The 21,272-nt window shown below is 43.1% G+C and overlaps 1 pseudogene; it reads left to right on the top strand.

Moving 5' to 3' along the window:
- Window positions 1-8,257: 8,257 nt before the first annotated feature.
- Window positions 8,258-19,210, top strand: LOC142455397 (tetratricopeptide repeat protein 5 pseudogene; annotated as a pseudogene).
- Window positions 19,211-21,272: the final 2,062 nt, after the last annotated feature.

Here is a 21,272-nt window from a genome sequence, read left to right as displayed (position 1 = left end):
TGGAGTCGATTTCAACTCAAGGAGCAGAGTGGAGCTCTCCTGGAGGGCTCCGGGGCTGAAGTCTGTGTGGGAACAGATCTTCAGGTTTTTTTCTCCCATGCAGCCTCTGGTGGGTTTAAACCACAATCTGTAGGTTAGCAAGCAACCACTTAACCATTGCATCACTATGGCTCCTTAGTAAAAGCTTAACTTACCACAATTTATAAAATAAAAACTAAAAAATGTGAAATACAAAGCCATTATTCCCCCCTTACATCCTGAAATGGCTGTAGGGGGGAGGGGTAACATATTTTAAAGCTCAAAATAATACAAAGAAAATGGGGTGAGCCAAAAGTGCACTATACTCAACGTATCAGTGTTGGAATCTCCTGATTTAAATACTGAGTCTGTTCACTGAGGATTTTCCTGTTCAAAGACTGTGCTCTTGTTATTCATTCCTTCTACCTGGGTGCTTTTGATAACATGATGAGGTTTTTCTCTCTGCACGAAATGGGGAGAGTAGTGGAAAATGGAAAAACTCATGGAGAGCGAGAAGTTAATTAACAATGCCAACTACCCCCCACTTTTTACTCAACTGTTCAAAAGCAGTGACAAATCAAAAATACAGATCACTCCATGAAAGTAGATAAGGGCTTACAGGGAAGTAAGCAGGAAAATATTAAGTTGGAGAACAAAGAGGGACATGTACTGGGTTTTCACTTTTCAGGGGACAAAAAAATTAAAACCAAAATAAAAGTCTATAAAAGTAAATTCTGAATCAGAATTAGAAGGTGGGGAGAGAAGGGAGAGGATCTGAGCTACAGAAACAGTTGTTGCTGAGGAAGGGAGAAGTGGTCCAATGGTGCCCTGAAGCCCCCCCTCAAAAAGACCCATGAGGAGTGAGCACAGGTGCTGACTGAGAAAGAACAGAGTTGAACACACAGCCCTAGCACAGAGGTGCTACCTGTCTTGTCCACCACTACCCTCCTGCACTTACAGCCATCTCAATAACATCATGCACAGTATTTTCATAGTGAGAGTTTTTATGTTTAACCTTTATGATGAAAATTTTCTATTATACACAAAACTGGTGTAACTAATGTAGTCATCAGCCAGTCTTAACAATGAATATTTTGTGAAGTGGTATTTTGAATTCTCCTGAAGTTCTTTATTAACCTGTAGTATATACAAAAGTATAAACAAGAGGGCTTCAAAAAGTTTGTGGGAATAGTCCATAATATTTTAATTCCATTTTTCCATGAATTTTTGAAATCCGCTCATATTATATATATGGTATATGAAAATTCTGAGTGTAACTGTCAAACAAAAATTTGTGAGCCCACACAGTTTAAGAAATAAAATACTGGGGACTTCTGGGAAGATGGCGGACCAGGGGACCCACATAATCTGAGGGTTCTTTGGAACAAAGCAGGTTTGGTGTCCAGGGAGCCGAGTGGTAGGAGTCTGGTGAGTGAAATATCCCCCCAGGACAGCACCCCACCCCCACCCCATGCATTTGTCCGACCAGGGACTCGGTGATCCAGGACCTGATTCATGGGACATCTCAGGTCAGTAGGCTGCCGCCATCAAAGCCGTGACTAGCTCTAGCCCCACTCCATCACCAGACCAGGACCCTGAGCCCAGAGTCGCTTGGTTGCTCTGCCAAGACACACACAGCAGTGGTGGGACCCCTTACAGTGGCTGCCCACTCAAGGGACCCCACTAGGAGAGAAGCTTCCCTTTCCCATGATTCCCCTTTCCCCAAGTGGCAGCAATCTGCCCTTGGACCGGCATCCTCCCTGCATTCATCCAAGGCCCAGGTAACTGACCTGCAGGCTACCCCGGGCTGCCTGGGCAACCCCACGGGGGACCATCCACCCCCATTGCTGCCTGGGACCTCTCTACCAGCACCCCGTTTTCCCAGCCGCCCACCCCTGTCAGCTTAACACCCGCTCCACTCCCTGTCCAGGAACCTGCTCTGAACACTTCCCGCAGGCTCAGCCTGCAGCTGGAGCCCATCCCGCTTCTATCCCCAACACTGCGTTTCTGCAGGAGCCACTTCAGGCGTGACCGTGGAGCCCTGTGCCCGTGGCCCGGGGCACTAGACCTGCCTGCCGTAGGTCCCCTTCCAACATAGACAGCCCCTGGTGCAACAGCAGGCACCCTTGCCTACTGGGAGAGCAAGCGACAGGGCTTTGCACTCCTGGTCAGAGCAGCGTTGCCCTCCCTAATGCGCTGCGGGATTTGCAACAGCTGGTGGCTCCGAGTGGGGTACCAGTACCATTGCCCACTGTTTCCCGCCAGAGACTCCGCTGTCCGAACTGGCTCGGACCACATCGCTCAGGCACCTGCACCACCCACGGGCCGGCGGCTTCAGCGATAAGCATCTCCGCCTGCTAGGGAGCCTAGTACACAGCTTTGCAGTCCCCACCAGAGCTGTCTGTGCACTCCTGCTGGCTCTCACCACCGCGGTGGCCTGCGGGATCCCCAGCGCCAGCTCCTAAACCTGCCCTAGTCCTTCCCAGGTGGCATAGGAGGCGGGAGCTGCGGCCTGTGCCTCTCTCAGCACCCCTGCAGACCCAGATTTTTCCGCCGGTGCAAGAGGCCCACCCCTGTGGGGCTGCTCTGCCTGTGTAGCCTCTCCCCACAGGCTCAACTCAGCAAGCTTGCAGGGACCTGGGACTGCTTGTTGATCTGAAGAGCAGTTTCACCCCACATTGCCCAGCTCCAGAGCCAGATCAGCACCACGTCCCATGGCAGTGAGGCCTCGCTCACCTCAGCCTTCTATTAGGCATCACTAGAACTTGGAGGGAAAAGAAAGGGGGGGAGGGGATTTAACTAGATAGAGAGATAGAGATGTAGATCTATATATGGATATATTATCTTTTATCTCGTGCTTGCTCTTCTCTTTTCTTTCTTACTTTTTGTTTTCTTCTTTCTTCTTCCTCCTTTTTCATTATTGCTAGTACTTCTCTTCAGCCCCTTTTCTATAGGTTTTCCTTCTATCTCTTTTTTTCTCCTTCCACTTCCAATATTACCAGTTCTTTTCTCTCCTCTTTTATAGCTTCTCCTTCTTCCTCTCTCTCCATTTTTTCTTTTTCACCAAAAAATTGTGTTAAAAATTATTTTTTAATGTTTAACCTTTTAAATTCTTCTTTTATATTGCTAAACCAAAAAAGGGATGCTAAGGGTACCCTGACAGACCAGATCAAAGCAGCCTGTGGGCACTCACTGAGGCTCCAGCCCCCACTCCAGTCGCTGAAATATCTCACCACTGCGGGTCACTAAGCCTTCGGGGAACTCTGCCTACACAGAAGTCTGACCCACACTTACAGTAGGTCATAGGCAGTTGCCTGAAAGAATCCTTAACAGTAACACAGATAAGGTTCCCCTGGCCTCCCAAAAGCATGGGGACTATGAAAGGATCGAGGAAAAATCAACAGACCACATCACTCCCAACCAAAAAAAACAGAGAGACAAAACATAATAGAGCTAACGTCTCTCATAGAAGATACATATACAGATCTGCCACAGAAGGAAATCTTCAGAAGTATGCTCCAAGTAATACAGGAGCTGAGGGAAGCAACACAAAATAAGGATGCAAGATAGAGGAGATGAAGTCCACAATAGAGGGGATGAAATCCACCCACCAAAGGGAACTGCAGGAGCTAACAGAGGAGGTAGCAGAAGCCACACACAAGGTCACAGAATTTACAATTAGGCCTGAGGAGGCAGAGAACCATATCAGTGGTCAAGAGGACACTCAAACAGACCTAAGCAAGCGAGAAAGATAGTCAGATAGGAAAATTAAAGAAACAGAAGATAGCCTGAGATCAAAGACAGATGCTCTGAAGAGGAATAATATTTGAATAATCGGTCTACTGGAGCACAACACAACACACAAGTCGACAGCCAAGATAGCAAAGGAATTTCTGAAAGAAAACTTTCCCACTCTAACAAGGGAGAACCAGGCACTCATACAGAAAGCAGAAAGGATGCCAGCTAGTCTAATTCCCAAGACGAACACGCCAAGACATATAATAGTAAAAATATCCAATTTAGAGGAAAAAGAGAAAATTTTACGAGCAGCAAGAGAAAGGAAGACAGTCACATACAAAGGAGCACAGATAAAAATATTCTCAGACCTATCAGCAGATACCATCAAAAAGAGGAGAAAATGGAGCAACATCTTCCAAAAGCTGAAAGAAAAAAATGCCTCCCCTAGAATCCTGTAACCTGCCAAGTTATCCATTAAGACAGAAGGTGAGATAAGGGTCTTCCAGGACAAGGAAAGACTCAAAGAATATGCTGCAAGATGCCCGACCCTGTGAAAGATACTGGCTGACTCACTATGGCCAGAGGATCAACCTCCACCAAGAACAAACAGGAGACCACCATATAGCCCATCTCCATCTAGAAGCCAACATGCCAGCAACAATTACCAGGACAACAGGGTCTCAGATGGAAAAGAGGTCAAGATAGAAACTCTCCACTCCAACACAGCACACTGATATGAAGTGATATAGGTAAAGACCCAAAACACAAAACAGGGTGTGACAACTATGAATCCACAGATAGTGATAATAACTCTGAATTCCAATGGACTCAATTCGTACACTAAAAGAAAAAGGCTTGAGGACTGGCTCAGAAAACATAATCCATCAACCTGTTTCCTGCAAGAGACACATCTTAAGCACACAGACAAGAATTTGCTAAGAATAATGGGTTGGCAGAAAGTTTACCAATCGAATGGTAACTCCAAAAAGGCAGTGTGGCTATCTTAATCTCCAACAAAATGGACCTCAAGATCCAAACCATAAAAAGAGACAAAGAGGAACACTACATAATGCTCAAAAGTTCAGTAAACCAAGAAGCACTTAGCATATTGAATATTTACAATCCTAATAATGGTGTGGTGAATTTCACCAAATTATTAAAAAGATGAAAACAGGGATCATGGACTCAGCAATCATAGTAGGTGACTTTAACACTCCACTATCAGAGAAAGACAGATCACTGGGAAAGAAGCTCAGCAAAGAGGCTGTAGAGATAAACAATGCTAATTAGGCAACAGGGCCTAATAGACATTTATAGAGCTTTCCATCCAAACGCAAAGGAGTTCACATTCTTTTCAAGTCCACATGGATCTTTTTCAAGAATAGATCACATGCTGGGACACAAGTCCAGCCTGAGTAAATTCAAACACATAGATATTATCCAGACATCTTTCTCAGATCATCATGCCATAAAGCTGGAGATTAATTAGAGGACGTCCAGAAAAGCAAGGGCAACCAGTTGGAGCATGAACAATGATCTCCTGTGACATGAATGGTTACAGGTCCAGATCAGAGAGGATATTAGGAAGTTTCTAGAAACTAACAAGAATTAAAATACAACATATCAAAACTTATGGGACACTGGGAAGGCAGTTATCAGAGGTAGATTGATAACATTAAATGCATATATGAAAAAAGAAGAGAGGCATATGACAGATGTTAACACAAAACCTCCAAGAACTAGAACAGAGTCAGCATAACAACCCTTCCAATGGCAAGAGAAAAGAAATTATAAAATCAGGGGGGAGTTAAACCAGTTGGAAGAAAAGAGAACAATGCAAAAGATAAATGCATTTAAAAGCTGGTTCTATGAAAGAATTTTAAAAAGTTGACAATCCTCTGGCAAAACTTACCAAGGATGGAAAGGAGAAAACATCAATAGCCAGGATGAGGGAATGAATCATGGGGCAATAAAAACAGACCCCAATGATAGTGAAAGAATAATCACAAAGTACTATGAAGGTCTGTATTCTAATGAATTCAGAAACATGGAAGACATGGATAAATATTTGGAAAAACAGTCTCTCCCTAGATTATCTCAGACAGAGATCAAGAAACTCAACAAACCCATAGCAAAAGAAGAAATAGAGAGAGTCATCAAAAACCTACCAACAAAAAAAGCCCCAGGGCCAGACGGTTTCACAGCAGAATTCTGCCAAGCATTCAGGGAAGAGTTGACACCAATCTTCCACAAAGTGTTCCATAACATAGAAGAGGATGGCAAACTCCCAAATTCTTTTTTCAAAGCCAGAATTACTTTAATACCAAAACAGGGCAAAAAAAACCCCAGGTATATAGAATTACAGACCACTATCTCTAATGAACATAGATGCAAAAATCCTTAACAAAATATTGGTCAATAGAATACAAAAGTATATAAAACATGGTTTAACATCCAAAAATCCATCAATATCATACACCACATTGAGAAGAAAAAGGATAAAAACCATATGATAATATCGATGGATGCAGAAAAAGCATTTGACAACATCCAACACCCTTTCCTAATCAAGACACTCGTGAAGATAGGATGGGAAGGTTAGTCCCTCAATCTTAAACAAGCTGTCTATGAAAGACCAACAGCCAACATCATAGTCAATGGAGAAAAGACAAAAACAATCCCAGTGAAAAAGGGTACAAGACAAGGATGCCCCCTGCCCCCACTTATATTCAATATCATTTTGGAGACAGAGGAAGGACATCAAAGGGATCCAACTGGGAGAGGAGGAGGTGAAACTATTGCTATTTGCATATGACATGATCCTGTACATTGAAAGACCCCAAATCTCCACAGCTGGCGTACTTACAGCAATAGAGGGATATGGAAAAGTAGCAAGATACAAGATCAATAAACAGAAGTCGGTAGGTTTTCCATGCACATCGGATTGGACCATGGAAGAGGATATTAAGAAGAAAGTACCCTTCACAGTAGCTAAGAACAAATTGAAATACCTAGGAATATATTTAACAAAAAATAATAAAGACCTATACAAGAAAAACTATAAGCCCCTACTACAGGAAATCAAAAGCAAGCTCCACAAATGGAAGAACATCCCCTGCTCGTGGACTGGGAGGCTTAATATTGTAAAGACGTCAGTCCTACCTAAAGCACTTTACAAATTCAATGCTATACCAATCCAAATACCATCAACCTTCTTCAAAAGATTGGAAAAACTGACCACTAATTTAATATGAAGAGGGAAGAAACCCAGAATTAGCAGAGAACTGCTCAAGAAGAAGGATACAGTTGGAGGACTCGCCTTACCCGATTTTAATGCCTATTACACAGCTACAGTGGTTAAAACAGTGAGGTACTGCCACAACGACTGGCACTCAGACCAGTGGAAAAGAATAGAAACCCCAAGAATAAAACCATCAACATATAGACAGCTGATCTTCGACAAGGGTCCCAAAACCATCAAGTGGGAAGTGGGTGCCCTTTTTAACAAGTGGTGCTGGAAACAATGGATATCCACATGTAGAAAGATGACACAAGACATTTACCTCACCCCATGCACAAGAATAAACTCAAGGTGGATCACAGACCTAGAAGTTAAACCCCAAACCATCAGGACCATCAAGGAGGGAATTGGGACTAGTCTCAGAACACTGGCCCAGGGAGCTCATAGGGTCACTGCAATAGGGAAGGGTACACACAGGTGAACTGTAAATTGACAAATGGGATTTAATAAGAATAAAGCACCTGTGCATGTCGAAAGACTTCACCAAGAGGCTAACAAGACAACCCACAGACTGGGAGAGGATTTTTAGTAATGACGCATCGGACAATGGGCTCATTACTAACATCTACAACACCATCATGACCTGCAAAAAGAGGAAAACAGTTAACCCCTAAGGAAGTGGGCAAAATGACTTCCACTAGGGAGGAGACCCATATGGCCAATAAGCATATGAGAAAGTGTTCCAGGTCCTTAGCCATAAGAGAAATGCAAATCAAAACAACCATGAGATACCACCTAACACCCCTGAGGCTAGCCCAAATCAGCAAATCAGAGAACAATAATTGTTGGAGGGGCTGCAGTGAAGTAGGAACCCTCCTCCACTGCTGGTGGTCGTGTAGATTTGTACAGCCACTGTGGAAAGCAATCTGGAGATATTTAAAGAGAATGGAAACTGATCTACCTTATGACCCAGCCATCCCTCTACTGGGCATATACCCGGTGGAAGCAGCAAATAAAACACGACCAGTCATATGTGCTCCAATGTTTATTGTGGCACAATTCACAATAGCAAAGACTTGGAAACAGCCTAAGTTTCCATCGATAGATGAATGGATTAGTAAACTCTGACACATACACACAATGGAGTACTATACAGCACTGAAAAACACGGATGATCACATGAAACATGTTGTTTCATGGGAAGAGCTGGAAGGAATTATGTTAAGCAAGGTAAGAAAAACTCAAACGGACAGGTATAACATGAGTGCTCTGAGGTAAGTAAAATCAGCATGCCAGAAATAGAAGAATAAACACCTATCTCGCAATAAACAGGTGGAAGCATAGATAGTTGAAGGGAGGGCAGATCACACCTATGGAGGTACATGAGAGTCCAACATAAAGAAGGGGAAGGGGCAGGTGGAAGGAGAAGCGGGATGGGGAGAAACTGAGTGGATGGCACAGGGGGAACAGGACACTAACCCACCCACGGGGAGAGTATTGGCTGTGTCCCCAGAGAAATGGAACATGCATACATACCCCACCATGTCACGCCAAACCAGGAGGGCAACAGAACATGTGGAGGAATCTACAAAGAGACTGGACCATACGCTGGTTCTAACCACAATTAGCACGACCCCCACCATCAAAGGGAGTACCACAGAAAATGAAAATAGATTATGGTGCGGGAAAGGAACTGACCTACCACACCACACCCAGAAGGAAGCTGAAGCACAGGAAGGAGGAAGAACGGAGCAGAGCACACCTGGGCCCACCAAGCTCAGAGGAGGATAGCCCAGCTCAAAGGGCTCATTGTACAGAGGACCATATAGCCGAACCCATGGCAAGATACGACATCCTGCACTGACCCGTGGCCCTACACAGGACAGCACGGGAGACACAGTGGGGGATGTGCGACTGAGCTGACCCCACCACACTGAGGCAAAACACTGAGGGCGTGCAATGGAGCGGTGGAGGAAGCAGAGCAAGGAGGTCCCAAGCGTGTATAAAGGATGGACTTTGGGGCCAGGACGTGGCACCCCATCAGACTTATCTGGAAAACACTCCTAAAGGTCAAAGAACAGACCTTGAACTACTAGCAGGGTTTTTTGGGTTTTTTTGCTGCCTTTTCATTTTTGTTTTTTTTCTTTTTTTCTCTTCATTTAAATTTTGTATGTCAGTGGCTTTTTTGCTTGTTAGCTTGTCCATGTTGCTGCCATCGACGCCATGTTCTTATGTGCCACTTTGGAGCTGTCAAAGTCATCCACTATTTTATGCACATATTACTATATCGCAGGTCCACCTAGATAAGATAGGCTGGACAAACAATGTGAGAAGAAAATAACAGGACCAAAGAGTGTGGGAGGTAGGGGAAGGGAGGAGGTGTTGGCCATCCCAGGGACAAGGAGGGAACAAGTGGTTCAAAACCAGTGGGGGGAGGGGATAGGAAGACTGGTAGGGAGTGACCAAGGGCAAGGTAACTGAGAGGAATTACTGAAACCAGAATGAAGGCTGAACATGGTAGTGGGACAGGAGGAAAGCATAAGGAAATAGAGGAAAGGAGGCAAAGAGCATACATAGTAGCCTAAATACAGACATGTACATATGTAAATATATTTATGATTATGGGGGAAATACACCTATGTGCATATATTTGTAGGTTCAGTAGTAGGGTAGCAGGTGGACATTGGGCCTTCTTGTGCACATTCCCTCAATATAAGAGCACCTTGCTCAGCTAAACGGTCATTTCAAGTTACCCACCTTCCTGACATGATCGCTGAAGACAGACATGTGCATAAGCAAACGTGGTGAAGAAAGCTGATGGTGCCAAGCTATCAAAAGATATAACATCTGGGGTCTTAAAGGCTTGAAGGCAAACAAGCGGCCATCTAGCTCAGAAGCAACAAAGCCCACAGAGAAGAAGCACACAAGCCTATGTGAACACGAGGTGTTGAAGGGATCAGGTAGCAGATACCAAAGAACAAAAACCATCATTGTGTGATCTCCTTCCTCACATAAACACAGAAGACGGATGTGTGCATAAATAAGTGTGGTGAAGAAGGCTGACGGTGCCCGGCTATCGAGAGATATAGCATCTGGGGACTTGAAGGCTTGAAAGTAAACAAGCGGCCATCTAGCCCAGAAGCAACAAAGCCCACATGGAAGCAGCACACCAACATGTGTGATCATGAAGGGCCAAGGGGACCAGGTTTCAAGAACCAAAGGCGGTGGGTGTGGGGGGAAATCATATCATCCTGAATGAGGGGAGCGCATGATGGGGACCCGATGCCCATCTGTAGACAACTGGACATCCCTTGCAGAGGGGTCATGGGGAAGAGATGAATCACTCAGGGTTCAGTGTAGCAATAATGAAACTCACAACCTTCCTCTAGTTCTTAAATGCTTCCTCCCCCTAACTATCATGATCCCAATTCTACCTTGCAAACCTGGTTATACCAGAGGATGCACAGCAGTACAGATGGAATCTGGAAACACAGGGGATCTAGAACAGATGAACTCCTCAGGACCAATGGTGAAAGTGGTGATACCAGAAGGGAAGGGGGTGTAGAAAGGGGAGCCAATCACAGGGATCTACATGTAACCTCCTCTCTAGGGGATGGGCAACAGAAAAGTGGGTGAAGGGATACCCCTGGCAGTGTAAAATAAGATAAAAATAATAATTTGTAAATTTTTAAGGGTTCATGGGGGAGAGGGAAGTGGGGAGAGAGTGGGGGGAAGGAAAATGAGGAGCTGATTCCAGGAACCCAAGCAGAAGGAAAATTTTGAGAATAACGAGGGCAACAAATGTCTGAGTGTGCTTTACATAATTGGTGTATGTATGGATTCTGATAAGAGTTGTATTAGCCCCAATAAAATGATTTAAAACACACAAAAAGAAATAAAACATTGCCAATACTAAGATCCCTGAGTCCTCCACTCATCTCAGCTCTCTGACCTGCTACAGAGGAACTATTTTCATAGATTATGAATCTGTCGTTTTCTTGATGCTTGTTGTTGTGGTTGTTGTGGTTGTTTTAAGATGACTGCAATATATTGTATGTAGTCTGTAACCTACCTTGTTTACTCAACCTTACTCTCCAGGGTTTATCCCTAAAGTTGCACATGACTGTACTTTATTCATTTTCTAGTTATATTCATGTAGAGAGGATCAGTCACTACTGTGGGTTGAGACAGGGATAAAACTTAGAAGGGATAGCGGGATGCAGGTCATCTTACTGAGCTCATCTTAATATATGTGGGGAGCATGTCAATTCTTGCTTCCATGTGCTGTTGAGGAAGTCAATAATGAGCCACCTAAAACTTTAATATCTATATTCCATAATATTTAAGAGAAAATTATGACTGCTCTACCACTCACCAGTACCTTAACCAAATTGTATAACCTTTATAACCCTGTTTCTTCATCTTAAAATGAAGATAGGAGCCTTCTAGGGATATTTTTAAGAATAAATATAATAATGTACATGGAGCTCTTAGCACAGTACCTGACACATGGCAAGTGCTCACTAAATGAGTTATTGATATAATTACATAAAACCAGTTAGCCCTGAATTATAGCACAGAGGCCCACAGTTAAGAATAAGATATTAGACAAATGAAAAAGCCAGAAGCCAGGTTTTATAAGAATGTTCTATGCTCATGTTTAGTCAATTTTCTCTGAAATGGTCACAAGAAAAATTTGTTTCCATTCAGTACCATTTGATATTTTTATACACCAAATGAGAACCTGACTTCCTTACATATCATCACTTACAGAATTGACAGTGTAAAAGAACAAGGAATGGATTGGAGAAAAGGACAACTCCGAGGTCTGTCTAAATAAGATAGGCTGGATGAACAATCTGGAGGAGAAAACAGTGGGACTGACAGTTCCAGGGGGACATGGGAGAGGGGGAGGTGGGGGAAAGGAAGTGATGTTAACAAACCCAGGGACAAGGGAACAACAAGAAATCCAAATCGGTGGTAAGGAGGGTGTAGGAGACCTGGTATGGCGTGATCAAGGATAATGTAATCAAAAGGAATTACTGAAACCCAAATGAAGGCTGAACATGATCATGGGGCAAGAGGAAAGTAAAAGGAAATAGAGGAAAGAACTAGGAGGCAAAGGGCATTTATAGAGGTCTAAATACAGGCATGTACAGATGTAAATATATTTAGATATGAGAATGGAGGGATAGATCTATGTGCACACATTTATAGGTTTCATATTAAGGTAGCAGATGGACATTGGGCCTCCACTCAAAAACACCCTCAATGCAAGAACACTTTGTTCTATTAAACTGGCATTCCATGATGCTCACCTTCCCGACACAATCGCTGAAGACAAAGTGGGTGCATAAGCAAATGTGATGAAGGAAGCTGATGGTGGCCAGGTATCAAAAGATTTAGCATCTGGGGTCTTAAAAGCTTGAAGGTAAACAAGCGGCCATCTAGCTCAGAAGCAACAAAGCCCACATGGAAGAACATACTAGCCTTTGTGAACATGAGGTGCCAAAGGGACCAGTTATCAGGCATCAAAGAACAAAAAATCCTATCATTGGGTGGGCATCTCCATGATACTATTGCTGAAGACAAATGGGTGCATAAGCAAATGGGGTGAAGAAAGCTGATGATGTTCAACTATCAAAAGATATAGCATCTGGGGTCTTAAAGGCTTGAAGGTAAACAAGTGGCCATCTAGCTCAGAAGCAACAAAGCCCACATGGAAGAAGCACACCAGCCTGTGTGATCATGAGGTGTCGAAGGGGTCAGGTATAAGGCATCAAAGAACAAAAAATCAAATCATTGTGAATGAGGGGGAGTACAGAGTGGGGACCCAAGACCCATCTGTAGGCAACAGGACATCCCCTTACATAATGGTTGCAGAGAGAAGATAAGCCAGTCAGGGTGCAGTCTAGAAACGATGAAGCACACAAATTTCCTCTAGTTCCTAAATGCTTCCTCCCTCCCCCACCCCCCACTATCATGATCCCAATTCTACCTTACAAATCTGGCTAGACCAGAGGATGTACAATGGTACAGATAGGAATTGGATACACAGGGAATCCAGGGCAGATGATCCCTTCAGGACCAGTGCTGACAGTGGCAATACTTGGAGAGTGGGGTGGAAAGGGGGAACCAATTACAAGGATCTACATATAACCTCCCCCCTGGGGGATGGACAACAGAAAAGTGGGTGAAAGGAGACATTGGACAGTGCAAGCTATGACAAAATAATAATAATTTGTAAATTATCAAGGGTTCATGAGGGAGTGGGGTGTGGGGAAGGAGGGGAAAAATGAGGAGATGATACCAAGGGCTCAAGCAGAAAGCAAATGTTTTGAAAGAGTGATGATGGCAACAAATGTGCTTGACACAATAGATGTATGTATGGATTGTGATAAGAGTTTATGAGTCCCCGATAAAATGATTTTAAAAAATAACAACTCCACAGTGATTCAGACTGTTATTAACACAGATTAAGTAATCAAAGATTAAAGAAATTAAATAATATGCCCATTGTTACACAGCTAGTAAGTACTTGCGATGGGATTGAAATCTGGGTCTTCTCACTCTTCGCTTCTTAATTGTTTAATTGTCAGCTTTCTGTGCATCTTGGGACCATATTGCTAGGTATTAGGTAATACCTAAACAGCTAGTTATTCAGTTATTTATTTATATATTTGTGTCTACAGAAGTGCACCTCTTTCTGATATGAAAAGAACCAATATTTATTAACATCAAATGTGAACACATATATCTTATTTGGTGCTCAAAACAACCTTGTGAAGTTTTTAGGAGTTCTCATTTTAAAGATAGAGAAGTGAAACACAGGGAGACTGAACAACGTGTCTCAAATCTCACACATAGGCTTTCCGACCAGGTGTCTCTTACTCCAGCCGAGTGCAGCTTTTCACCCTGGTGCTGGAGCCAACCATGCAACGTCTTCACTTGTGTTCACATCAATGGGAAAACAGTAGGACACAATCAAAAGGAGAAGCACAATTTCACTCACAGCCAAGAATCCTTATCAGTTTAACTTTACTCCTTTCCCCAGTCCCTTAACATTTGGGTCCATGTGGAAATCATTTCTATTTGAAGCAAGTTGAGCTATGTAACTTATAAGAAGTTCTGACGAGCTCGCACGCCTAGCACTTAGCAGAAACAAAGCTGAGTGGATACGTGAGTGAAGTTCACCATGCAATAGAGACACTGTTTGATACTATTGTTCTATAATTTTCCTATATTCCCATAATGTTTAATGGCCATGCAGTGTTTCCTTAGCCTACTTCTCGGGTCACCAGGTCTGCATTTAGAAGGCCCTTAAACTTGGTTTGTTGCTCTTCTGTCACCAACTTGAAATCCCAATAATCCCCTCTCTTTTTTTTAACAATTTTATTGGAACATAACTTACATATCATACAATTGAATAGCTCGATCGTTCCATCATGTCAAGGGGAAATTGTACAATCACCACCACATTCATCCTAGAGCATTCCCTCCCAAAGTTCCAGTGCTCCCTCCCTCTCCCTCCTTCTTATTTACTCCCAAACTCCCTTCCCCTCCCTAGTGCCCACCCCTCTCCCTGACATTCCCTGTAGTACACTGTATCAGTTCCTAATAATTTTTTTTAAGGAGCACTGCAAAGCAAAGCCAAACCTTATTATTCCCTCAGAGTTAGTCTGGGAAACTCTCAAGGCCCACCTTGTCCTATAGGTCTCTAAGAGTCAACATTGATTCGAAGGCAGTTCGTGGGTTTTCTTAATTTGATTATTCCATGGTGTTCTCAACTATAATGTAATTAATCACTGTCTAGTAGTAAATATTTTGGGATACTTTCATTATGCAGTCATTAAAAATAATGATGAAAACTCATTTCACCTACTCTTATGATTAGGCCTATGGGTATACTTGCTTCTTGGTATTTGTTGAATGCAAGCTAGGTTTATATTTTTTAAATATCTCAGATGTCAATAACACACAGGCATTTCCTTTTTAGCCACAAATTTTCTGTCAAGAGATAAATATGTGACTCAGAATGCTTTTTATTGTTCTCACTCTCTGAAAGTTTCCAGAGTGATTCCATAAAAGACTAGTTGCAACTTGCAAGAAAAGAGGTAAGTAGTGAGAGTTAGTAAGTAACCCAAACAGATTAAACTCAGGATTCTTCATTAACTCATTAATCCATCCACCATTCACTTCCTCATATTTATCTACTCACCTATCCACTCATTTAAATATCCGCTAGTTAATTAGGATGCTTCTAAATATTAGAGAGACAAGACAAGGACACAGTCTCTGCCCTTGAGGAGCTCTGTCGCTGGTCGAGACTCAGCAGGTCATCCTACCAGAAATTGGGGAATAGAGGCTGAGGGAGAGGCACCCCCATGCCCTAAACAAAAGCCAAAGCCAAACCCACAGCCATTGAGTTGATTTTTACTTTAACCTATAGGAAGTCCAGGAGACAGAGTAGAACTGATCCTTGTAAGTTCTGAGACTACCAATATTTACAAAAGCTGAGAGCCTCCTCTTTCTCCAGTGGAGTGGCTAGTGGTTTTGAACCACCAGTTTTGCAGTTACCAGCCCAGCCCCTAACCTACTGCACCATCGGGGCTCCAACAGTCACAAAGGAGCCCTTCTCCCCAGATTTCTTGCTTTCTGAGTGCCTTCTTAGAAGAGGAATTTCATGTTATAAACGAAAAAGCCAAAGCTACCTCCAGGATCTCTTCAAGAACAACATCCTTATCTCCAAAAGGCTTAGGCCCCCACTGCATTCAAAGAGGCCCATCTTACAAAAGGAGGGGAAAGGATTAAGTTTGGAATTCTCTAATGAAATACTTTATAAGAACAAAATAGACAAGGAGATAGGTACAATATGACTTAGTTGCCAAGTATAAAATTCTGTATTTTCATTAAATATATATTGCAGGACAGAGCATTTCATAGCAACTATAAATATATTACCAAGAAATACATCCACAGCAGCATGAAGGAGCCCATTTCACAGAAAAACTAACAACTCCCTCACTCCTGGCCACTGCCCCTCCAACAGACAAAGAAGCACCCACTACTTTATCTCCTTTTTAAAAAAATCTTTTACTACTTTATTTCCTATTGTTCCTTTGGCTGGCGAAACAGATTTCCACCCCAATAGCACAAGTCTTCTTCTCATGACCAAGATCACAAAATAAGAAAGAGCCTTTTTTCCTGTTGTCTATCTCTAGTTTTAAACAAGTCATTAGCATATAGGAGTTTTGTAATTGTAAAGATTTCCAAATAATAAAAATCTATTAACTGTGAAAGATTGGGGCCTGCTCTGCCTAACATCAGCATTCAATTGACTAGCCACAGTCCTGAACTTTATCATGTAAAAGTGTATCTTTTAAACCTAGAAGTCTATCATCTCAACTCTGACAAGACATCTAGTTCCTACAAACGAGCAATGGAGTCAGGGGGCGGCCATCCCTGCTGTCTTTACTAAATGCAATTGTTGGAGATGACTCCTACCCTATCTATCCACATAAGACTGTTTTGCTCTCATTTTCCCCTTCGCCTGACATTTCCATTACTGAATCCAAACCATAGCTACTAGTCAATGAATTAAAAGTTAGTGACTTTCTTCCATGTTGCCAAACCTTCAGACAGTTCGGCCAAACTTGGAACCCTGCACTTAGAAATAATCAATTGGGTTCTGCAGCCATTTATGACCCTATTGCTTGGAATCAGGATGTAAAAAGATATATTGCCTCTCTGGATCTCAGGTTCTTTAAGGCTTATGTAAACCAAGAGAGCTTGATTTAATCATCAAAGAACTCTAATAAATTCAAATATATCTCATCAATAGATTCCAGGCATTTTCTACTCACTACCTTGAATTCATCAAAGTTTTGGAATTCTAGTGAGGAATATATTTGAAAGGTTAATTCTTTTCCTGATTCCAAAAACAAATTTCTCTTTCCCCCTTTAATTCCTTCCTATAGTCCTAGTGGGAATCTTGCCTTCTTTCTCAACACCTTCCCACTGCTTAAACCAGCAGTTCTGGTCTCGGCTGAAAGCGGCTGGACATTGTTTCCTACCTGAAGGCGGCACACGAGGCAGAGGGGGCGTCCTGACTGTCGCTGGCCTGTGAGGACACTGTTCTCAGGAGTCTCATGGCTGCTATTTACAGAAACTGGCCTACAGTCCACCAGTCGGAGAGAAAGCTGCTGCGGTGGGCCATCAGGCAGCCCAGCAAATCAGCCTGGACAGCTGTACTGTTATCAGCAAAGAGCTTCCTGTTTGAAATACATCAGCTGTCTTGCTGGTCTCTAATAAAGTGTGGGAAAGCTGAAAAACATTTGCAATGTTAGTGTTCTCCTCTGGGAAATATGTGGGACACTTCCTAAGTACCCCTTTAACACTTTAACCCAACCAGCTAAGTCCTTCCTATTAATTTCACCTCTATTCTTTTTCCTTCATTTGAAAAAAAAATAAGAGTATTTTGAAAATTCAGAAAAGTATAAAGAGTGACCACAAACACTAGATCTGAAAAGAGACATATAAATATGGCTAATGCATAAAAATCTGAACACACATCGTATTTTTGTCCCTGTGGGGCTTTATAGGAGCCCTGGTGACATAGTGACTATGAATTGGGCAGCTAACCAAAAGGTCAGCAGTTCAAAACACCAGCCACTATTCAGGAGAAAGATGGGGCTTTCTACATTCAAAATGAGTTGCAGCCTTGGAAACTCACAGGGTCAGTTCTACAATGTCCTATAGGGTCAATATGAGGCTACATTGACTTGAAGGCAGTGAGAGACGGGGCTTCATTTCAAAAAATAACTGCAGAACTACTGCTTGTTTAGACTCAACCCATGGTAAGACCCAATATTTATTCCATTCATGTTTCACTAAATAGGTGAGTCAAAAGTATTGCTACAAAATCATAAAACTCTTTATTGAATAAAAATATGAGGGGTCTTCAAAAAGCTCATGAGCCAATGAGACTAAAAGATGGTGGAATTTTCCCACAGACATTTGAAGTCCCCTCGTGCTGAATGAGCTGGTGTCTACACTTGCGCAGCCAGAGGCAGAGCCCTGGTGGTCTAGTTGATGAGTTGCATGCTGGGCTGCTAACAGCAAAGCCACTGGCTACTCCATGGGAGAACGAGGCTTCTACTCCCTTCAGGAGTGATGATTGGTGGCTGAGAATGAGTTCATGAAGAGGACGAAGTGAAGCAAATCTTGCAGAAATTGTAGGACGGGTGGATCAGTTCTATTCATTTCAAGACTCGTGGTGTTGAGAATGCTGGGAGAAAGCAACAGGATGTGCGAGAGGACACAGAGAAGACCCTGTGGCGGATGGCGGGAACAATGGGCTCTGCTCAAGGAAAGACCCGTATTCTGATGCGAACCAGGAAGGCACTGGATGTGACTCCGCACTAGAGCTTTCAGACTGAGGAGCTTCGCTCAAAGGCTTAAAGCTGGAGCCTCAGTAGAGACCAGCAAGACCTCAGTGCCTATGACCAAGCAGAGAAAGTCAACAGGACAGTTTCTATCAAACCTGACTTTCATCTAAACAGGGCAAAGCTACATAAATCTGAGGAGAGCTTCACGGAGGCCCTGGAGGCGCCTGGCTGGCCAGAGTCCCGGCAACGAGGACAACAGCTCCTGGCATTCCTGGATCCACTAGCCAGCCTCCTTGAGAGCAAGGGAACAGGAAAGACCAAAAAGTTGCCGAGCACTCTTGCGCCCAGCACACCTAGGCCCTTCTGGTGATGATGGGCGCATCAGGCAGCCTCTGAGCAGAAGGGGAGCTTGAGCCCAAGCAGCCTGGTTTCGTCCAGGGAAAGACGGTGTTGAACTTCACCACAGCAGCTTTCCACGTGGCTGGGCAGATCCAGATGGACTTTGCTCTGCAGTCATGGTGTGTAACGTAGTACAGCGCTAGGGCGTGCTCATTGAGGACATTGTGGCCATCCTGAGCCCAACCTTCAATTTCACCAAATTCAGCACAAGGGAAAGGACGACTCCTTTCCTGGTGTTCTTGTGGAGATGCCCCTCCTGCTAGTGGTGAATGGGCAGCGTGAGGGCTCCGACAGCCAGGCTGCTGCTGTGGCAGCCCCAGTGCAAATGACCTGCCCTGAGTCACAGGCTAAAGCGGAAGTGGCGGCCAGGAGGGCAGCTCAAGGGACATACAGTGCCTCAACCAGGATGGGGGTGAGGATGTTCTGATTTGCCCTTCCTCTGCACTCACAGGCACTGTCCCTTCTTTACCTGGCTCTGTCACTTGAGCACTCTCCAGGGCCAAATACACCCCTGCTGTGACCCTCCTGCCTCCTTCTTGACTCTGCTTTAGGCACAGAGCACTGAATTGGTGCAGGTGTTAGGCTCTTTCTGTGAGACAGAGCCCTCAGGATTATTCTTCTTAGTTCCTTCCTCAGCCTCATGTGATTTATTAGTTCAGCATTTATTGCTAACGGAGTGTAATGTTTTCATAATTTGGATTTACTTCAATTACTACTTTTAATTTTTATTTCCCATCATTGGGATGGGAGCGGAATTAAGTGAATTTGGACAAAAACAAAGAAAAAAAGTAAACAGTCTTGGAAACCTACAAGGGGCATTCAACCCCATCCTATGGGTCTCTATGAATTGGAATAGATTCTATAGCAGTGAGTTTGAATTTCAGTAACCTTCCTGGGAAGAATTCTGTATCTTTGATTTACACATCAAAACAGCAGTTTCTGAGTTTCTGAGTCCTTCAGGGACTCACACCGTGTTCCTTTTAAATATTCTGTTAGTATTAAGAACAAAAAGAACTCTGGAGGGACAAGACCAGGATTTAGGGTGGATGGGGTAAAGGTTCTTAATGAAATTCTTCATGAAATTTGCTATCCTCCAAAGAATGAGCAGGTGTATTTTCACTATGGGAAAAAAAATTTTTTCCTTAGTTCAACTCTTCTGTTTTTTTCTCAGTGAAATGTAGTTTTCAATTTTCTTAAAACTATTTTGAGCATGATAGCAATATGTGTATAATTTGCTTGATACAATTCGTGTATGGATTGTAATAAGAGCTGTAAGAGTCCCCAATAAAATGATTTATTTAAAAAAATAAACTATTTAAACAAGGAGTCAACTAAGTCCACACAGAAGAACCATACCAGCTTGTGTGATCCAAAGATGACAATTACAAAACTCAAATATGGTGAAAAGTATCAGAGCAAAAATCATGAACACCCAATTTGGAGAAGGCTATGGAGGACAGTGAGATCCCCAAGCCCTCTGCAGAGTATCTAGTCAGACCAAGCTGCTGGCAGATCCGCTCTAGCCAAAGGCAAGAGTCCCGACAGTCTTACTACCAAGGCAGAGGCCACTGCAATCCTGGTGATGCCGGATTGAACTCTGTACCAGGCCAGCTGTCCTCCCTATAGACACGACCTGAGTTAGTAGTGGGTGCGAGTGTCTCCTAGATTTCCCATGACAGAAATTTTCACTGGCCTTTTGAACATCGATGGAGTCTTCTCCCTCTGCCACATCATTTGTATTTGGAGCTTTTTAGTAAAATGATCTTAGACTTACCACCTTTAAAAAAAACTATTTCATAAGTCCCCATGATTATCTTGTGTCCTTCAAGAAAATCAATCAAAATGGCCCCTTGGGAGTCCTCAAGTAATAGGGCATCATAACTTTTTAAAAAAACTTTTGAAATGTTAATTTAGTACTAAGGTATAAAAAGAGCCTTTAAATAAAAATTCTCACACAAACTTATTGCCATCTACTTGTGACTTATAGAAACCCTACAGGGCAGGGTAGAACTGTAAACCTTTACAGGAATAGAGAGCCCCTCCCCCCCATCTTTCTCTTGCATTAAAAATTAGGGTTAAAGTTACAAAAACATAAACACCAATTGTACACTGTGGTCCTGAGACAGTCCATACCCCTTTCATGGTGTAGCGACACCGGCACAATTACTTGTCTATTAGAAACATGGGTTACCAGGCAAATGGTGCTGCAGTCTTCGGTGTTCCAGTTAGCACAAAGCTCTAACCTAGTTTGGTGCATTTTTTCCCCCCAATGTACCAAGGGAGCCAAATGAACCGCCTGGTCCAACAGTACTCAGGAGTTTTTTTGCCCCAAAATTCTGCTGGTTGTTTCTGTCATGGACATTTTCTTTCTTTTCTTATTAACATTTTGCTGTGACTTGGGTGAAAGTTTATGGAGCAAATCAGTTTTTCATTCAATCATTCATACACACTTTGTTTCATGTCGTTGCTTGATTGCTGTCCCCTCTATG

Source organism: Tenrec ecaudatus, chromosome 8 (genome assembly GCF_050624435.1).
Source record: "Tenrec ecaudatus isolate mTenEca1 chromosome 8, mTenEca1.hap1, whole genome shotgun sequence".
NCBI lineage: Eukaryota > Metazoa > Chordata > Mammalia > Afrosoricida > Tenrecidae > Tenrec > Tenrec ecaudatus.
Note: the sequence above shows the minus strand (reverse complement) of the source record. Positions and strands in the feature narration are given on the sequence as shown.